The following is a 20,643-nucleotide window of genomic DNA, read 5'->3' as shown; positions in this document are numbered from 1 at the left end:
GTGTTTATGCATTTCAGGGTAATAATTGCATTTCGGGAGAGATTTCATCAATAATAAGCCTTGGCGTGTGTTTGGCATTGCAACCGGGAAGATAGGAGCAGATTGCAGCGAAGAAATGGGAGAAAAACAGAGCAGTTTCCAGTAGGGGTCTGAGCGCCTGCTCAGCTCTGCTGAGCGACCGCTCAGGAATGCTGAGCGACCGCTCAGGAATGCTGAGCGGCCACTCAGGGACGGAAAATTAGAATTATTATTTTAGACTCCTGGTTCTGTTTAACTTCCAACTTCTGAGTTTGCTGGGTATTATGGGACTCCTATTTAAGTAGATTTCAGAGACGTTTCATAGAGGTTGGATCGTAGTATTAATCAAAGAGCGAGGAGATAAGGAAGAAGACCATTTTAGTACACCGCAACGAAGAGGAAGCATATTTTCTTGTGAATCTTTATTTCGGTGTAACATTGGATGCTAGTTTTCTTTACTTTGAACCTATTTACTCTTGTGAGGTACTCTAGTTTAATATAAGTAGTTTTAGTTATTATTATCATGTTTTCATATGAACCCATGATGACGATGAGTGCTATCATGGGCTAATCGTGATCATGGGGTCGTAACGGATTTACTATGGAATTCTTTAGTTAGTTGTTTAATACCTTAGTGTGTGATGATTGTATGATATCTAGTATTGGTTGTGCTTATTCATCTTATGTGCGTCGCGAACATATAAGATAGGGTGTTAATCTCTTGTGAAGCGACGGTGGATCTGGAGATTTAGAACTTGCCATGCTAGCATAGGTTCATGTACGAGTATGCATGATTAGTGGGTAACTCTAACCGTTTTATTCACCCTGTGTAATCAAAAGGAATAACTTGTGCTTAATCGTTATGTTGTCAATTTCTGTAGACATATAGGGACTCAAGATAATTGATGACTATTCAACTTCTATCTTAATTGTGGATGCTTGGTAGAATGGTATTAGTACAATGAAAGTTGGCTTTTATCAGTTTCGTGTTGTTCGATTAATATCATCACTGTTGCATGCTAAGGGTAATAACAATGATTATTGAAGGAAGTAGTAAAGAAGTTGTGATCTCATGAGTGTTTTAATATTGTTAATTCAAGTGTTAATTAAGTGCTTAATTCTCGTAGTTAATTGTAGATAATAATTAGTTAATCAATTCTAAGTGTTATTGTTTTAACATTGAGAAGTAGTCATACATTGGTGAGTGAGTGTAATTGAACATAATTAGTCTGAGTCTCTATGGGAATGAACTAGAAAGTATTCTATATTACTTGTGAACGCGTATACTTGCGTGTATTATTAGCGCGTGTTTTTGCCCTAACAAGTTTTTGGCGCCGCTGCCGGGGACTCGGCGTATTTGTTTATGTACTTACCATCAGTGGTCATTAGGACTCAGTGATTAAGACATGTTACTTATTGTTTCCGGTTGTGTTTCAGGTACTTTAGCGAGCGTTTATGCAAACACGTTCTCGAACTCGCAAGAGGACTTTAGATACGGCTGAGGAGACAGACGAAGTTCTTGATATTCAAGAGAAGATAGAATTTGAAGATTCGGATTCAGGAAGTGAGCAGAAAGAGCCAGTAATCATGGGTGATCGTATAGTTCCGGCAGATCCAGCTCTTATGGACTTTTCTCGGCCTAAAATTGATGACATTCAGTCTAACATCATGCACCCGGCTATTGAGGCCAATAACTTCGAAATCAAGCCGGGCACTATTCAGATGGTGCATAATTCTATTTCTTTCGGAGGTGCTGCGACTGAAGACCCCAACGTGCATATAAGGAATTTTGTCGAGATCTGCAGTACTTTCAAATATAATGGTGTGACTGATGAGGCTATCAAGCTAAGGCTTTTCCCATTCTCACTGAGGGATAAAGCTAAGGACTGGTTACATTCTGAACCAGCTGGGTCTATCACCACTTGGCAAGATCTTGCGCAAAAGTTTCTGGTAAAGTTTTATCCAATGGCGAAGACTGCTGCTATGAGGATTGCTCTGACTCAGTTTACGCAGCAACCTACAGAATCTATGTGCGAAGCTTGGGAGTGCTACAAGGAGATGTTGAGATAGTGTCCACATCATGGAATGCCTGATTGGATGGTGATCACTGGTTTCTATAATGGGTTGGGGGCCCAATCTCGGCCCATGCTCGACGCAGCAGCTGGAGGCGCCTTGTGGGCCAAAAGCTATACTGAGGCTTATAATCTTATTGAGACTATGGCTGCAAATGAGCATCAAAACCCAACTCAAAGGATGATCCCTGGGAAGGTAGCAGGTATTTTGGAAGTTGATGCAGCTATAGCTATTGCAGCACAGCTCCAAGCGCTGTCTATGAAGGTCGATTCTCTAGCCACTTATGGAGTCAATCAGATAGCTATGGTCTATGAGCTTTATGCAGGTTCTTATGCTATGGATCAGTGTTCTCTTGTTAATGAATCTGTTCAGTATGTGAACAATTATCAGCGACCGCAGAAGCCTGTGCCAGCTACATATCATCCTAACAACAGAAATTATCCAAATTTTAGCTGGAGTAATAATCAGAATGCTATTCAGCAACCATATCAGCAAGGCATAAGTAAACAGTTCAATCCACCTGGATTCCAGCAACCATAACATTATGCTCAAAGGCAATCATATCCTCAACAAGGAGGTGCAGCTCCACCCACTAGTGCTGATTTTGAGGAACTTAAGCTGTTGTGCAAAAGTCAGGCGGTTTCGATCAAGACCTTGGAAAATCAAATCGGTCAAATAGCCAATGCAGTGCTTAATCATCAACCTGGCACACTTCCCAGTGATACTGAAGTGCCAGGCAGGAAGGAAGCTAAAGAGCTAGTCAAGGATATTACCTTAAGGTATGGAAAAGTTGCTGATGCTGAAAAAGCAAAAGAAGGGGAAGCTGAAGTGGGTGATGAAGAAGCTAAGCAAAAGGCGAAAGCGGAGGAACTAAGGAAGACTACTGTTGAACACACTCTGCCTGAGGGTAATACATGAGAGAAACAGCTCTATCCTCCACCACCTTTCCCTAAGAGATTGCAATAACAAAAGCTGGATAAGCAGTTCGGTAAGTTTCTGGAGGTGTTCAAGAAACTTCACATCAACATACCTTTCGCTGAGGCTCTGGAGCAAATGCCTAGTTATGCGAAATTTATGAAGAGTATTCTTTCAAGGAAGGTGAAACTGGATGAACTTGAGACCGTTGCTTTAACGGAAGAATGCAGTGCTGTTCTGCAACAAAAGTTACCTCCAAAGCTTAAAGATCCAGGTAGCTTTACCATTCCTTGCACTATTGGCAAGTTGTCTTTTGACAAGTGCCTTTATGATTTGGGAGCAAGCATCAATCTGATGCCGTTGTCGATCTTCAAAAAGTTGAATTTACCTGATCCAAAACCCATTACATGTCTCTAGAATTGGCTGATCGTTCTATTACATACCACGAGGTATAGTGGAGGATGTGCTAGTAAAGGTGGATAAGATCTTCTTTCCTGCAGACTTTGTTATTCTGGATTTCGAGGAAGATAAGAAGATTCCCATAATCTTGGGGAGACCTTTCTTGGTTACAGGTCGTACCTTGATAGATGTGCAGAAAGGTGAACTTACTATGAGGGTGCAGGATCAGGATGTGACATTTAATGTATTCAAAGTGATGAAATTCCCTACAGAAGATGAGGAGTGCTTAAAAGTGGATTTGATTGATTCTGCGGTTACTTCAGAACTTGATCATATGCTAATGTCTGATGCATTAGAGAAGGTCTTAGTGGGGGATTTTGACAGTGATGATGAGGATGGCAATGAGCAACTACAATATCTAAATGCTTTTCCTTGGAGGCGAAAGCTAGACATGCCATTTGAATCTCTTGGTACTTCTGACCTCAAAAATGCTGAAGGAAGGCTCAAACCATCTATTGAGGAAGCACCTATCTTGGAGCTTAAACTATTGCCTGAACACTTGAGGTATGCTTTTTAAGGTGATGCATCTACTTTACCTGTTATTATTACATCTGACCTTTCAGATAGTGAGGAGGACAAGCTCTTAAGGATCTTGAGAGAATTCAAATCGGCTATCGGATGGACTATAGCAGACATCAAAGGGATCAGCCCTTCATATTGCATGCATAAAATTCTGCTAGAGGAGGGTAGTAAGCCGACTGTTGAGCAACAGCGCAGACTTAATCCTATCATGAAAGAAGTGGTGAAGAAAGAAATCCTGAAGTGGCTGGATGCAGGAATCATTTATCCTATTTCTGACAGTTCTTGGGTGAGCCCCGTGCAATGTGTACCTAAGAAAGGAGGTATTACTGTGGTAGCAAATGAGAAGAACGAGCTCATCCCCACTCGAACAGTCACAGGATGGAGGGTATGCATGGACTACAGAAAGTTGAACAAGGCTACGAGGAAGGATCACTTCCCTCTCCCATTTATTGATCAGATGCTAGACTGGTTGGCCGGTCATGAGTATTATTGTCTTCTGGATGGTTATTCGGGTTATAATTAGATTTGTATTGCACCAGAGGATCAATAAAAGACTACCTTCACTTGTCCATTTGGCACATTTGCTTTTCGCAGAGTTTCGTTTGGCTTATGTGGCGCATCGACCACTTTTCAGAGATGTATGATGGCTATATTCTCTTATATGATTGGAAATAATGTCGAGGTGTTCATGGACGACTTCTCCGTCTTTGGACATTCGTATGATGAATGTTTTAATAATCTTCGTGCAGTACTCAAAAGGTGTGTGGAAACTAATTTGGTGCTCAATTGGGAAAAATGTCACTTTATGGTGCGTGAAGGCATTATTCTTGGGCATAAGGTCTCTAGCAAGGGTCTTGAGGTGGACAAAGCCAAGGTGGGAGTCATTGAAAATCTTCCACCACCTATTTCTGTGAAAGGAATCTGTAGTTTTCTTGGTCATGCGGGTTTTTATCGGCTTTCATCAAGGACTTTTCGAAGATATCCTAGCCATTGTGCAACTTGCTTGAGAAGGATGTGCCTTTCAAATTTGATGATGAATGCTTGACGGTATTTGAGACTCTCAAGAAAAGTTTGATAACTGCACCAGTTATTACAACACCTGATTGGACAGAGCCTTTTGGGATGATGTGTGATGTGAGTGATTATATGGTGGGCGCAGTTCTTGGGCAGCGCAAGAATAATCTCTTTCATGTGGTCTACTATGCTATCAAGACCTTAAATGAGGCCCAAATGAACTACACCACTACTGAGAAGGAGTTCTTGGCTATAGTCTTTGGTTTCAAAAAAATTCGATCTTATTTGCTTGGGACAAAGGTGACAGTGTTCACTGATCATGCGGCCATTCGCTATTTGGTTACCAAGAAGGATTCGAAGCCCAGACTCATTCGTTGGGTGCTCTTGCTACAGGAATTTGAGTTAGAGATCAAGGATCGAAAAGGTACTGAAAATCAAGTAGCTGACCATCTCTCTAAATTGGAGAATCCCGAGTCTACTTCACATGACAAGACATTGATCAACGAATCTTTTCCGGATGAGCAGTTGTTTGCGGTTCAGGAGGAAGAGCCATGGTTCGCAGATATTGTGAATTATCTTGTCAGCAATATAATGCCTCCTAATTTGATCACAGCTCAAAAGAAGAAGTTTCTGCATGAGGTGAAGTGGTATATGTGGGATGAACCGTATTTATTCAGACAGGGAGCTGACCAGATCATCAGGAGATTATCCCATTCTGTGAGACGGAGGGGATATTACGAGACTGCCACTCCACAATTTATGGTGGACACTATGGTGGTGAGAAGACGGCAGCTCGTATTCTGCAAGCAGGTTTTTTTCTGGCCTACTTTGTTTAAGGATTCTCATCAGTTTGTTTTAAGGTGTGATCGTTGCCAAAGAGTGGGGAATCTTACAAGGAAGGATGAGATTCCGTTAAATGTGATGCTTGAAGTCGAGGTCTTTGATATTTGGGGAATCAATTTCATGGGGCCATTTGTCTCGTCTTGCAATAATCAGTACATCTTGCTGGCAGTCGATTATGTCTCAAAATGGTTAGAAGTCAAAGCTCTACCGACGAATGATGCAAAGGTAGTGTTGAATTTTCTTCATAAGCAGATTTTCACAAGGTTTGGAACGCCATGAGTAATCATAAGTGATGAAGGGTCGCATTTCTGCAACCGTAAGTTCACTTCTATGATGCAGCGCTACAATGTGAATCATCGTGTTACTACTGTATATCATCCGCAAAAGAATGGTCAAGGGAAGTGTCTAATAGAGAAATCAAGCGCATTTTAGAGAAGGTTGTTTGTCCGTCAAGGAAGGATTGGTCTTTAAAGCTCGATGAAGCTGTTTGGGCTTACAGAACAGCATATAAGACTTCACTTGGATGTCTCCGTTTCAACTTGTATATGGTAAGGGATGTCATTTACCTGCGGAGCTTGAGCATAAGGCCTATTGGGCGTTGAATAAGTTGAACTTGGATCTAGATGCAGCTGGAAAGAAGCGAATGCTTCAGCTAAATGAACCTGATGAATTTCGACTCCAAGCATTTGACAACAATAAAATGTACAAGGAAAAAGTAAAAAGGTGGCACGACAGGAAGTTATATCCTAAGTCATTTGTGCCGGGGTAGCAAGTTCTTTTATTCAACTCTCGTCTCCGACTTTTTCCTGGAAAGTTGAAATCAAGGTGGTATGGACCTTTTATTGTCAAAACTGTGTTTCCACATGGAGCGGTGGAGATTTTTGAGAATGATCCGGACCAAGCATTCAAGGTTAATGGTCAGCGGTTGAAGCATTACTATGGGGACACGGCAAACCGGGAAGTGGTTAGTGCCGTTTTATTGTCAACTTGATTAAGGTACGCTACGTCAAGCTAATAACGAAAAAGAAGCGCTTCTTGGGAGGCAACCCATGATTTGTTGTTACAGGAACCCTTAGAAGTTAGCAACCTATCCAAAACCATAAAAAAATCAGAAAATCTGGGCAAGGAAATTTTTTTCCAGTGGACCCCTGAGTGCCCGCTCAGCTCAGCTGAGCGACCGCTCAACAAGCTGAGCGCCCGCTCAGCTTTGCTGAGCGACCGCTCGGGGGCCGACTGGCATAATTTTTTTTAAGCTTTATAAAAATCCAAAAAAAAATCTGAAAAATAAAAAAACAAAACACAGCCCCATTACCCACGACCTATTGCCCCATTATCCCATTTTTTTAACCCTCAAACCCACTCCTAATCAAATTTTACCCTAATCTCTATCCTATATATACATACAACTATTTCATATACTCCCCATACACTTTCAAACCTTAAACTCTCTCCCATATTCAAAAACACAAATCTTAAACACTTTTTCTCAGTTTCGATGGCACCCAAGAGATCCAGGACTATTGATAGCAGCAGCACTGTCCCTACTGCTAATTCTTCAAGGGGTACTGCTGTGAGGCCTCGGTTGTTTGATAGGGCTGCTGAGGAGGAGTATACTAGGCTTTTGGGTAAGCCGATTTTGAAGGAGAGGGGGTTCTTACCATCGGGGAGGGATGGTGAGTTGTTGCCTATGATTGCTGAGAAGGGTTGGATTGCTTTCTGTGAGTCTCCTGAAGCAGTTTCGATGAGCGTTGTTCACGGATTCTATGGGAACGCGAAGGATGAAAAGAATGGGTATTCTGTTGTGTGAGGGATGACGGTGGATTATCGTCCTGCGGCGATTCGTCGTGTGATTGGGCAGCGACAGATGAAGCCCACGGAGGAGAATTGGAATGAGAAGACTGCTGAGGATTTTGACTTGGATTTGATTTATGCTACTCTCTGTAGGCCGGGCACAGTTTGGACTTTCAAGACTGGGACTAACGAGTATCGCCATTTTCCGGCGATCGCGATGAATAGGTATGCCCGTGCATGGAATGCTTTTATTTGCGCTAATATTCTGCCTACTTCACATGCACATGAGGTTACAGTTGAGAGAGCATAGTTGTTATGGGGAATTTTGAATAAGACCTTGGTGAGTTCATCTACCAAGGAATTCTGAAGTTTTTGAGGGGAGCTAAGCACATGAACATCCCTTATGCATCCACGGTTACAAAGCTTTGTCGAGCAGTGGGAGTTTAGTGGCCGTCTCACGAGCAGTTGCAGTTGCCGGCCGCTCCTATTGACTCCGGGACTCTGCATGCGATGCAGGAGTGGACTGGTGGTGAGCCTGAGGAGCATGGGCTGGGTTATCGTCTTCCAGGAGGGCATCCAATACGTGGTGCTACCATGGCGAGGCCACGGCATGATGAGGCTGGTTCTTCTAGAGCCCAGGAGGGGGCTGGGATGGCTGATGTCCAGTATAGGAGGTTGTCGAGGAGGATGGATGTTATGTACGAGACGCAGAGCAGGTTTGCTCACGAACTCACCCTTGCGCTTGGGACTGCTTTTAGAGGCCTTGGAGCTGACATACAGTGGCCAGTTTTTGGTGAGGACTCTGCATATCCGCCTCCTGACACTCCACCCTCTGAGGGTGATGATGATGATAATCTCTCTGAGTAGGTATACCCTGTGTTCCTTTCTACTACCTTCACTGGGGACAGTGAAGATTTTAAGTTTGGGGGTGGTAGTTAAGGAATATTTTGTGTGTGTCATATAGTTGCATATGCATGATAGTCTGGTTCATATAATTGCATATTTTTGCCATATAGTTTTTTTTTTATTATTTATAGCATTGTTATCATGTCATGTAGCTCATGCATATACCATGATCTCTTTTGCGTTGATTTACCAATTGATTTAATTTGTTGATGCGAGTGTAGTGATAGCGTTAAAGTGATGTTGAGTCTTGTAGGTTGACATGCATGCTAGAAACACTTGTAATTTCACTAAGTCTTAGAGAATGCTTAGGGACTAGATTGTTGTTATGGTTTGATGGATTTCAGGGTTAATCTATTGATTATGCTTAGAATTTATAATAGGTTCTTAGTGATAAAAGGCATGAAAAAAAATTGGAGTAAAAAGTGGAATTCATTGCTAATTGTGGCTAGGCGTCGAATGGCTAGTAGCCGGCTCATATTTTTATGTGAGTAGTCTATGGTTGAGCAAGATGGAGCGAAACGCACTTGCTCAGAAATTGTGAAAAAAGAAAAAAAATAGAAAAAAAAGAAAAAAAAAAGAAAGAAAAAAAAAAGAGTTAGTGCATAATTGATCACGAGTGAGCTCTTTGGTATTCGAGTTATTAAGTTCTTAGGGGACTTTGTTCCTAGTGACCTAAGGCTTTTATAGTCTGGGATCCGCTAACCTAACGCTCACTACATGGATACCATTGCATAAGTCTTTTGTGGACCTCACTCATTGCACGATCAAATAAGAATTTGTTTGTTGTGATAAATAAATATCATGATTCCGTAATAAGCTCCAGAAATCTTGAAGTGTTATAAGTCATTTTGTGCCTAGAATTTTATTCTTCGTATAATCATGCGATTACCTTGAGGATAGTCGAGTTATGATAATTGATCTAGTTTCGAAGCATATCTGTTAAGCATCTACACACACCACGTTTCTGGCTGTATGTTAGTTTGCATGATTTGATTGATCTTTAGTCGCCTAATTGCATTCGTTGAGATGTCGTAAGTTGGTTGGTTTGGTCGTAGTAAGAGGGATCGCTGCATTTCATATAGATTGCATTCATGCATGTTTTCGTTTTGTTTTTGAGTCTGTGACGCTTGAGGACAAGCATCGATTTAAGTTTGGGGGTGTGATAAGTGGCATTTTATACCACTTAGAACGTCTTATAATGGCTTGAATTGATGTCTTGAAATCAAGTATTTTGTGTATTTGATGCGTTTTTCTAGTGTTTGTGCATTTCAGGTAATAATTGCATTTCGGGAGAGATTTTATCAATAATAAGCCTTGGCGTGTGTTTGGCATTGCAACCGGGAAGATAGGAGCAGATTGCAGCGAAGAAACGGGAGAAAAACAGAGCAGTTTCCAGTAGGGGTCTGAGCACCCGCTCAGCTCTGCTGAGCGACCGCTCAGGAAGCTGAGCACCCGCTCAGGAATGCTGAGTGGCCGCTCAGGGACGGAAAATTAGAATTATTATTTTAGACTCCTGGTTCTGTTTAACTTCCAACTTCTGAGTTAGCCGGGTATTATGGGACTCCTATTTAAGTAGATTTCAGAGACGTTTCACAGAGGTTGGATCGTAGTATTAATCAAAGAGCGAGGAGATAAAGAAGAAGACCGTTTTAGCACACCGCAACGAAGAGGAAGCATATTTTCTTGTGAATCTTTATTTCGTTGTAACGTTGGATGCTAGTTTTCTTCACTTTGAACCTATTTACTCTTGTGACGTACTCTGGTTTAATATAAGTAGTTTTAGTTATTATTCTCGTGTGTTATTATCATGTTTTCATATGAACCCATGATGACGATGAGTGCTATCATGGGCTAATCGTGATCATGGGGTCGTAACGGATTTACTATGGAATTCTTTAGTTAGTTGTTTAATACCTTAGTGTGTGATGATTGTATGATATCTAGTATTGGTTGTGCTTATTCTTCTTATGTGCGTTGCGAACATATGAGATAGGGTGTTAATCTCTTGTGAAGCGACGGTGGATCTGGAGATTTAGAAATTGCCATGCTAGCATAGGTTCATGTACGAGTATGCATGATTAGTGGGTAACTCTAACCGTTTTATTCACCCTGTGTAATCAAAAGGAATAACTTGTGCTTAATCGTTATGTTGTCAATTTCTGTAGACATATAGGGACTCAAGATAATTGATGACTATTCAACTTCTATCTTAATTGTGGATGCTTGGTAGAATGGTATTAGTACAATGGAAGTTGGCTTTTATCAGTTTCGTGTTGTTCGATTAATATCATCACTGTTGCATGCTAAGGGTAATAACAATGACTATTGAAGGAATTAGTAATGAAGTTGTCATCTCATGAATGTTTTAATATTGTTAATTCAAGTGTTAATTAAATGCTTAATTCTCGTAGTTAATTGTAGTTAATAATTAGTTAATCAATTCTAAGTGTTATTGTTTTAACATTGAGAAGTAGTCATACATTGGTGAGTGAGTGTAATTGAACATAATTAGTCTGAGTCTCTGTGGGAACGAACTAGAAAGTATTCTATATTACTTGTGAACGCGTATACTTGCGTGTATTATTAGCGCGTGTTTTCGCCCTAACAACAGACTGGCTTCAAATACCTATGACATCCAAATGCTGATGATGTATCAAATTCTGACGATACATCGGATACTGATGCCACCCGAACAGCCAGATCCTGAGCTTCTTCCGATCATTGAGAATTCAATATGTAACAGTATATATTTAATATTAAAATTTAAAAAGTTAATACTAAAAAATTATTAATTAAGGGCCAATTAATTTTATTAAATGTATAATTAGGGCCTTGTTTTTAATTAAGAGTATTATTTTTACTATTATAAATACTTTAATTTTTATTAAATAATTATAATTAAATCATAAAAAATCTGAAAATTCTGAAAATTCTCTAAAATTGGGTCGAAGAATCAACCAGTGATTTTGATCGATTTTGAGCACCAAATCTGTTCCTGTAAGTACTCAAATCGATGCTCTTGATCTGTTCTTTCAATTTCTTGCATCAATTTCATGTTTGAATTCGTTATTTTTCAATTTTAATTTTTAGGGTTTATATTCGAATTAAGACTTTTTGATTCTAGGGTTATTTGATTGATTTAATGATTGAAATAGCTTTAGATGATGATTTGCAGTCGATTTAGGTGTTTAATTTCATCAAACGATTCCTATTTATATGAATTCAATTATTAGGGTTTATACCCAATTTTTGATTTCATCATTTTTGAATTTGAAGAAGCTGAGGTTAGTTAGGTATTAGGGGTTTGATTATGCAGTTAACAAGCTTTGATTTGAGCTATTAAAATTGAAGTAACATGTACAAATGAAGAAAAACGATAGTTGGCCGGAGTTGAGTTTGATTTGATCGGAGAAGATGATCGAAGGGTTATTCCGGTTGGTTTTCTCCTGAATCAGAACGGGGAAACGATTTGGAATTGGACCCAGTTGAGAAACAGACCAAACGATTATGTATTCCGGTCATGTTCTTCATGACCCGGAGTTTGACCCGTTTGACCCGTGTAGTGATCCTGTTTTGATCCATTCAAAACCAATTCCCTTTTTTGACAAATGTTTCTGGATTTTATTTTTATTTTTATTTTTATAAATTCTAAAAAATCAGTTTTATTTATTTAAATAAATTGAATAATTAATTTAATTAATTGATTGATTGATTTGGTAAATAAATCTGAAATATTTTCTAAAATTCTAAATTATTAATTTAAATAATTATTTACTTATTTATTAATTATTTAAATTGATTAAAAATTTATGATAATTAATCATTTTATTTTGAATAATTCATTTTAAATTTATTTTAATTCCAAAAAATATGGAAAAATTATTTTTAATTCATATTTTTCCTAATTTATTATTTAAAAATATATTTGAGGGTTAATTATTTTGAATAATTGATTATTTGAATAATAAATTTATTTATTCTTATTTATTGATTAATAATTGAACCGTTTATCCGATTTAAACGAAATGAAAGCCCTTAGACTCATAAAAATGATCTGTGTTTGTTAAAAATAGTTTTAAATCTTCCTTTCTTCCGGAATCGAGTCGAATTTCGATATTTATTTGTTCATGGACCCTATTAATTAAAGAGAAGAGTCCAATAAATTCCGAAAATTAGGAAACGACACAGATTTGTTCGGTAATGCGAATATTGATCCGATTTCGATTCAAAAAATAATAATTTTATGCTTAGAATGAATGTGTGACTTATATGTTATGTGATTTATGTGGTTAATCAATTCCTAATTGCTAAATAATTATTGTACGAGTTAGTTATAATCGTACGGGTAGATGATAAGGGATATGTGGAGTCGAATCGCGATGCGATTAAGGTACGAGTCGACTAAATGAGTATCTTTCTTTGATAGATACGAGTCCAGCAAGTCAAAGCAAGCCAATGGTAGGGAATTTTGATATATGGTGTGTTTGGTATTGCTGTTGCAGATAGCAACAACAACTTTTCACTGAAAAACAGTTAAAAACTGTTTGGTAAAATTTAAAAGCTGCTTTTCAGAAACGTGTTTTTGACCTAAAAGCTGCTGTTAGAGAATTCAAGTCCCGTATGCTTTTAGAAAAAGCTGCTTTTCAGCTCTTGCAGGAAACAAATGTTGATTACACCATCAAACCTTACCAAAAGCATCACTATTTTTATTTTTTTGCATCAAAACATATACGTGTCAAAAAAATTACCAAACTGTCATCTGATTTTTACAACAGAACCCTTTTCAGCAGCACTTTTTCTAACAGCATAACAATTTTTAACAGCAATCCCGAACAGAGCCATACCCGAGGTAGAACGCGTACCAGGCAAGTTTTTCTCCTATTCTAAATCCAGAATAGTGAATTGCTTTCCTTTACTCAAATTCTCAACTCAGTAAACATTGATAATTCCTGTTCACAAACACTGATACACAATTACTGTTCCTTTGATTATATTTTCACTTCGATTGCTATTGGCTCTTGTTACATTGATTGTTCTATTTATATTCCAATAGATTACACATTCCGTATATCTATATATCTTGATATATTTTGATGTTGGGATACATCAAAGCATACTGATTATTCTCGATGCTCCTCTATGGACTAAATGGTGACGATAAGGACTAGGTATAAACTGTATCCTATGGGTCGCGAATTAACCGGATCCCTGTTTTGGGCCATAGAGCCTGAGTACCTGAATGGATCTATACAGGTTGGTATAGATCTGCACCATATCCTGACTGATCAGCAGGATATAGGTGCGAATGTTAATCTTGTGTCCAGTCTAGATTATTGATAATCGCCGATAGTGGTCTTTATTATTCTTTGCAGAAATACATCATTACAGATATAATCAAATTACCGGTTCACTTATCTTTTGATAATACTGTATATATTGTGGACTTGCTGAGCAATTATGGCTCACCCCTATTGTTGTTATTCACTTTGTTTTTCAGTTAAGACAGAGAATGAAATCCATTCGAACCCAAGTGGTAAAGAAGCGAGTCAAGCAGCGGGACCCTCTGGCACCAAAGGTGCTAATCCTGATAAAAGAAGAGAGCTTTGAGCTTCCTGAGCAGGTGTAGTATAGATAGATGTAGTGTGTGTTTGAATAAAATGAATTTAGTTCAAAAACTTGTGTAGATAGTTGGCTTGTAACAAAATGAGATTTTAAATTTGGGTTTGTAATAAATGTAGTGAGTTGTTCTTGTTTTCATACCCCAACCTTAAAGATCCTGAAAATATATATATGGGATAAATATATCTTTGTATAATTATTAAACAGGTTTGTATGGTGTTGGAGATGAGCAAGTAATCCCCAGATCTAGACCCCAGTTTTTGATGCACGAAGATTAGACATGGATCTTGAGGTATATGTGATATATGTATATAGAGGCAGTTATAGCTATAGCGAGACTAGATATGTGTGTAGTACCCAATTTTGATGTGTATCGGCAGCAGTTATGATAGACCTTTTGTATCAAGCACTAACACCTGATGCTGGTGTCCTTTTTATAAAATAAACCTTTTCAGCCTCTTTTCTTTTATCTATTTAATTTTCAGTCCTTGCAGTATTTACATTTACTTTACTCTTTTACAGTCTTTCCATATTTTTAAATTCTGTCCAATTTTGAAAAGATAAATGAAATGTTTAAAAAAATATTGTTCAGTCTATTTATTTAACATTTTAAATTGTTGCAAATGATTTGCTTAAAATCCTAAATTGTTTAAATTTTATGCTTTAATACACGTCACATTGTTTCTCTATCCACTCTCAACTGTTTAATAAAATTATTAAAAGAACTATTTATTTTATTATCAGAAAAATGACACCAAAAAGAAAGACCAGAACTGAGACTTCAAACAGCAATTTTGAGGAACAGAATAATAATACCAAGACCAAATGTTCCATCTGATGCAACAATATATGGTAATGATGCAACAACAGATAGAGCAGTAACAACAGTTTCAGCAGCAGATTTTACAGCAGCCACCCCATCCTAAACCACAAATGCCATAAGTGGTGCATGTTGTTACTTTTAAGCAGTGTCAATCAGTAAAGCCTCCAGAATTCGAAGGCACGGCGGATCCTACTAAGGCTAAAGCATGGTTTAAGGAGATGGAAAAAGCATTCGCGTTAGTGAAAGTAGAAGATGATCAAAAGACTGATTTCACTAGCTATTTTCTGAAAGGGGAAGCAAATTATTGGTGGGAATCCAAGAAAGCTTTAGAAGGTGAAGGTATCGTGACTTGGGATAGGTTCACCGAGTTGTTTCTGGAGAAGTACTTTCCCCGATATATGAAAAAACAAATGGAAATCAAATTCTTGGAATTGGAACAGGGGAATATGTCAGTGACTGAGTATAAAACTAAGTTCACTGAATTGGCTAGATTTGTTTCGGAACAGGTGGACACTAATGAGAAGCGGGCTAAAATATTCCAACAAGGATTGAAACCATGGATTCGTAGCGGAGTGGCAATTTTTGAGCTGACGACATATATGGTCGTGGTTCAAAATGCCATGATTATTGAAGGGGAGAGTGAAATGTCCTAAAAGTAAAAGGGACAAGGAACTTTTCAAAATCGTTTCAATAAAAAGCCGGGATTTCAATCTCGGACAAATATGAATTTCAAAAGGATAGAACAAGGCAACCAGAGGACAAGTAATCGTTTTCAAGCCCCAAACCAACAAAGAATCATTAGACCACCACTTCCATATTGCAAGACATGTGGTCAGAAACATACGGGAGTCTGCAATAAGGAAAATGTGACATGCTTCAGGTGTAAACAAAAAGGGCACTACTCCAATAAATGCCCAACAAGTAAGGTAGATGTTACATGTTTCCAATGCGGGAAGAAAGGGCATGTTGTCAGGGATTGTAGAGGGTCAGCGATGGCAGCCAGTGTTCCGAGAGCATTGGCACTACCTCCACCGCCATAACAGAATCAACCTAAAGCAAGGAATTTAAATATGACAATGAAGGAAGCTGTGCAGAGTCCAAGTGTGATCACAGGTATGCTTTCTGTGAATTCTGTAGATGCAAAAGTATTGATTGACTCTGGAGCAACAATATCTTTTATTTTTGAAGAATTTATTGATAAAATATGTTGTGAAATTCAATGGTTGGGCGAAATGTTAATTATAAAGTTAGCAAATGACGACCAAGTCCCCGTAAACTGGGTGTGTCCAGAATGCGATATCGAAATAACAGGACGTCACTTTTCGATTGACTTGATACTTTTCAAGTTAGGAGAATTTAATGTTATTTTAGAAATGGATTGGTTGGCCGGTAATAATGCTCAGATTGACTGTGCGAATAAGAGAGTGAAATTGCGAACTGCGGATAATGCAACGGTAATATTCAGAGGTGAGAAGTAGAGAAAAAGGTTCCTGACGATGATGCAGACAAAACGATTACTAAATCAAGGATGTAAAGCTTACTTACACTATGTGTTAGATACTGAAAAAGAAAGTCCAACGATCAAAGACATTCCCATTGTATGTGAGTTTCCTGATGTCTTTCCAGATGAACTTTCAGGATTACCGCTGGATCGAGAAATCAAATTTACCATTGATCTAGCACCAGACACGGATCAATTTCGAAAGCTCCGTACCGAATGACACCAGTTGAAATGAAAGAGCTGGCAACACAATTACAAGATCTTCTAGATAGAGGAATTATAAAACCTAGTGTATCCCCATGGGGTGTATCGGTACTATTTGTTAAAAATAAGGATGGTAGCATGCGACTATGTATCAATTATCGTGAGTTGAATAAGTTAACTATCAAGAATAAATATCTTTTACCAAGGATTGATGATTTATTTGATTAGCTAAAAGGAACATCGTGGTTTTCTAAGATTGATTTAAGATCAGGGTACCATTAATTGAAGATCATGGTCGAAGATATTCCCAAGACTGCTTTTCGTACCAGGTATGGACACTATGAGTTTCTTGTAATGGCATTTGGTTTGACTAATGCTTCAGCAACATCCATGGATCTAATGAATAGAGTTTTCAAGAGATACTTGGATAGATTCGTGATTGTATTTATTTATGACATCTTGATCTACTCAAAGATTGAGGAAGAACATTTCGATCATTTAAGAATTGCTTTGGAAATCTTAAGAAAGGAACAACTTTACGCGAAGTTTTTGAAATGCGAATTCTGATTAAGAGAAGTACAATTTCTAGGCCATATAATCAGTATTGAAGGAATTAAAGTTGATACAGCAAAGATTGAAGTTGTATTGAACTGGGAAAGACCAAAGACACTAACAAAGGTTAGAAGTTTCTTGGGATTGGCTGGTTATTACCGAAGATTTGTTAAGGATTTTGCAAAGATAGATACGCCATTAACCAAATTGACTCGAAAGAATGAAAAGTTCGTATGAGATGAAAAATATGAGGAAAGTTTTAAGGAATTGAAGAATCGATTGGTGACCGCACCTATATTAGTGCTACCAGATGACCAAGAGATTTTATTATTTATAGGGATGCTTCCTATCGAGGACTTGGATGTGTATTGATGCAGCACGGTAACGTAATTGCATATGCTTTTAGACAATTAAAACCTCATGAGCAGAACTATTCGACGCATGATCTGGAACTAGCTGCAATCGTGTTCGCACTGAAACTTTGGAGACAAAAATGTGAAATTTATACCGATCATCAAAGTCTAAAGTATATTTTTACACAGAAGGAACTCAACATGAGACAGCGGAGATGGATAGAACTAATCAAGGACTATGATATATCAATCAAGTATCATCCGGGAAAAGCAAACGTTGTAGCAGATGCACTAAGCCGAAAAGAAAGATTGAATATATTAACTTCTTCAGAAGAATTGGTCAGAGAATTTGTGAAATTGGAGATCGAGGTTCGTATCCCATAAGAGTCCATTGACATGAACTATACAATGACATTTTAACCAGAGTTGTTGGAAAAAATTCGAAAATGTCAAGAGGAAATAATGAATCATGAAAATGACAGCTTAACCGGAGAAGGAATTACAAGTCAGAGAGATGATAAGGGAATTTTACGATTTTCCTCGAGGATCTAGATACCTAATGTACCAAAATTGAAAGAAGAAATCTTACGAGACGCTCATAGTTCGAGGTATTTCATTCATCCCGTAAGCACAAAGATGTATCGAGATTTGAAAGAAAACTTTTGATGGCCAGACCTGAAGAAGGAAATAGCAAAATGGGTGAGTAAATATTATACATGTCAATGAGTCAAAGCAGAGCATCAACGTCCAAGCGGATTATTACAACCACTGGATATTCCAGAATGAAAATGGGAACATCTAGCGATGAATTTCGTAGTAGGACTTCCAAGAACCAGGGTGAACCATGATGCAATTTGGGTCATTATTGACAAACTACGAAGTCAGCACATTTTCTTCCAATCAACGAAAGGTTTTTGCTCGACAAGTTATTGCACTTAAATCTCAAGGAAATTGTGATGAGATATGGAGTTCTTGTATCCATTGTATTTGATCGAGATCCACGTTTCAATTCAAGATTTTGGAGACAGTTTCAGGAATGCTTAGGCACTAATATAAATATGAGTACCGAATACCATCCGCAGACGGATGGATAAAGTGAAAGAACGATCCAAACAATTGAAGATATGCTACGGGTATGTGCGATAGACTTTGAAGGCAGTTGGGACGAACATTTACCATTGGTGGAATTTTCTTACAACAACAGCTATCACACAAGCATTGGAATGCCACATTATGAAGCTTTATACAGAAGAAAATGCAGATCACCAGTATGTTGGGATGAAGTTGGTGAACGTAAAATTCTAGGTCCGGAGTTGATTCAGCAGACCAAAGAAAAAAAATAGAACTTATTCAAAAGCGACTAGAAGCAGCGCAGAATCGACAACGAAAATACGGATCAGACTAGAAAAGATATGAAATACCAGAAAGGAGAATTTGTGTTATTAAAGGTATCGCCATGGAAAGGATTCACCAGATTTGACAACAAGGGTAAACTAAAACCACGATATGTTGGTCCATTTGAAATCTTGAAGAAAGTCGGAAAGGTTGCATACGAGTTAGCCTTACCGCCCATATGGAGCATATTCATAATATGTTGCATGTGTCAATGCTTAAGAGATATAATCCTGATTCGAGTCATGTAATAGAATATGAGCCAATAGAGATTCAAGCTGGTTTGTCATATGTCGAACAACCAATAAGAATTCTAGATTGACATGATAGAGTACTGAGAAATAAGTATGTACCACTAGTAAGAGTTTTGTGGAGAAATCCTATGGTTGAAGAGTCAACTTGGAACTTGAGAGTGAAATGTTATATCCCCAGTTATTTTCTTAGCGAGGTTCTGAGGACAGAATCCTATTAAGGGGGAGGATGTAACAACTGAGAAATTTCAATTTTATTATATCATAATAAAGATGAATTATGTGTTTTATTATGTCATTAAGTGTGTTTAGTCGAAAAACCCTAGCTGTTATGTGATATATGTCTTCCGTGTTGTCAGGGTATTTTTCGGGTAATTACCAAGTATTTTATTTTGTGATAAATGCTTTTGTATCAAAAGTTATACGATCCAAACCTTATTTTAATAGCTTCTATTTCATAGAAAATAATTGGCCTTATTTTGCCTAATATGGCTTGTACCATATCATTATTCTGAACATCCATTTATTTTAGAAATTTTCTCGTTTCGCGAAAAATGACTTTTCCGGGCCCCTTCGGGTGCCAAAACACCCACAAAAATCATATTTTTATTTTTATAAAATCATGGGACTTTCAATTATTCCATTTCTTTGTATTTTTGAATTATTCATAATTCTTGGGAAATTTTGGCGTATATATTGTATATATTTAATATTAAATATTTAAAAATTAATACTCAAAAATTATTATTTAAGAGCCAAATAATTTTATTAGATGTATAATTAGAGCCTTAATTTTAATTAGGAGTATTATTTTTACTATTATAAATACTTTAAATTTTATTAAATAATTATAGTTAAATCATAAAAATTCTGAAAAATCTGAACATTCTCTGAAATCAGGTCGAAGAATCAACCAGTGATTTTGATCGATTTTGAGCACCAAATCTGTTCGTGTAAGTACTCAAATCGATGCTCTTGACCTGTTCTTTCAATTTCTTGCATCTATTTCATGTTTTAATTCGTTATTTTTTAATTTTAGATTTTAGGGTTTATGTTCGATTTAGGGCTTTTTAATTCTAGGGTTATTTGATTTATTTGATGATTGGAATAGCTATAGATGATGATTGTAGTCGATTTATGTGTTTAATTTCATCAAACGATTCATGTTTATATGAATTCGATTATTAGGGTTTGTATTATACCCAATTTTTTATTTCACCGTTTTTGATTTTGAAGAAACTGAGGTTAATTAGGTGTTGAGGGTTTGATTATAAAGTTAACAGGCTTTGATTTGAGTTATTAAAATTAAAGTTTCATGTACAAATGAAGAAAAATGATAGTTGGCCGGAGTTGAGTTTGATTTGATTGGAGAAGTTGATAGAAGGGTTATTCCGGTTGGTTTTGGCC

The 20,643-nt window shown here is 37.6% G+C and overlaps 1 non-coding gene across 1 annotated transcript; it reads right to left on the bottom strand.

Annotated features, from left to right (window-relative positions):
- Window positions 1–1,998: 1,998 nt before the first annotated feature.
- On the bottom strand, window positions 1,999–2,105 carry LOC141698951 (small nucleolar RNA R71). The gene has a single exon (XR_012565445.1). It is a non-coding gene; the product is annotated as a small nucleolar RNA R71 (small nucleolar RNA).
- Window positions 2,106–20,643: the final 18,538 nt, after the last annotated feature.

This window comes from Apium graveolens, chromosome 11 (assembly GCF_009905375.1).
Source record: "Apium graveolens cultivar Ventura chromosome 11, ASM990537v1, whole genome shotgun sequence".
Lineage (NCBI taxonomy): Eukaryota > Viridiplantae > Streptophyta > Magnoliopsida > Apiales > Apiaceae > Apium > Apium graveolens.
The sequence above is the reverse complement of the archived record's forward strand: the minus strand, read 5'-3'. Positions and strand labels throughout refer to the sequence as shown.